Genomic DNA, 866 nt, shown 5'->3' with positions numbered 1-866 from the left:
TCCCTCCCCGCCCCGCCGCCGCCGCCGGCCGCCCCGCCCGGGCCCGAGCCCCGGCTGCGGCGCTACCCCGCGCGCTGCCCCTCGGCCGCACGGCGCGCCCGCAGCCCGCCGCCGCGCCGCTTTTCGGTCAGGCGGCGCCGGGCAGCCCCGGCCGCGCGCCCCGCCCTGCGCCAGCCTGTAAGGCCGTCCCCGGCAGCGCCCCCTGGCGCCCGGCGGCCGCGCCGCCGCCGCCTCTCCCCGCCCCGCCCGGGAGGCCGCGCAAGGGAACGCGGCCGCGGAGGTGCGGGGGGCCTGGCCTGCTCCTCGCTGCGCCTGCCCCGCTTCTCGCCCCTCGCCCATTTAAATGACATTCAAAGGTCGCCCAACAGCCGAAGGGTAAAGGAGGAGGAAGTAAGAACAGAAGAGCGCAGTAGAGAAGACACGGCACACTGTCTCCTACAGTATGACAAAGCAGAAATAAGCATTTCTTAGGAAATTTTTTTAACTCCCACGGTAACTATAAACAAGATACTGTATCTACTGTGGAAGTTGAATGCATTATTTCATTAGATGAAAGCCTATAATTTTATTCACTAGAAAATAATATTGCCAGCCACCTTCATGCATCCCCCTTCTTCTACTATGGATAACAAAGCCACTTAACTTTTTTTTTGTAAACACCCTTTCCTTCATAATTTAATTGCAATTATCAGTGAATTGAGCTTCTCAAAGTGCTAGCATACAGTGCTGGGTGGCTTAAGAAGCCTAACAATGATATTAGTCATTCTTGTATATTTCTGTGATTAATCTTGTGCATAGATTTCAATGCACTTAATGCAAGAAAATAAATCTCATTATCAAGGTTGTACAGACAATCAAAATGAGAC

The sequence above is a fragment of the Dromaius novaehollandiae genome, chromosome 13 (genome assembly GCF_036370855.1).
Source record: "Dromaius novaehollandiae isolate bDroNov1 chromosome 13, bDroNov1.hap1, whole genome shotgun sequence".
In the NCBI taxonomy this organism is placed as follows: Eukaryota; Metazoa; Chordata; class Aves; order Casuariiformes; family Dromaiidae; genus Dromaius; species Dromaius novaehollandiae.
This window is presented reverse-complemented; position numbering follows the sequence as displayed.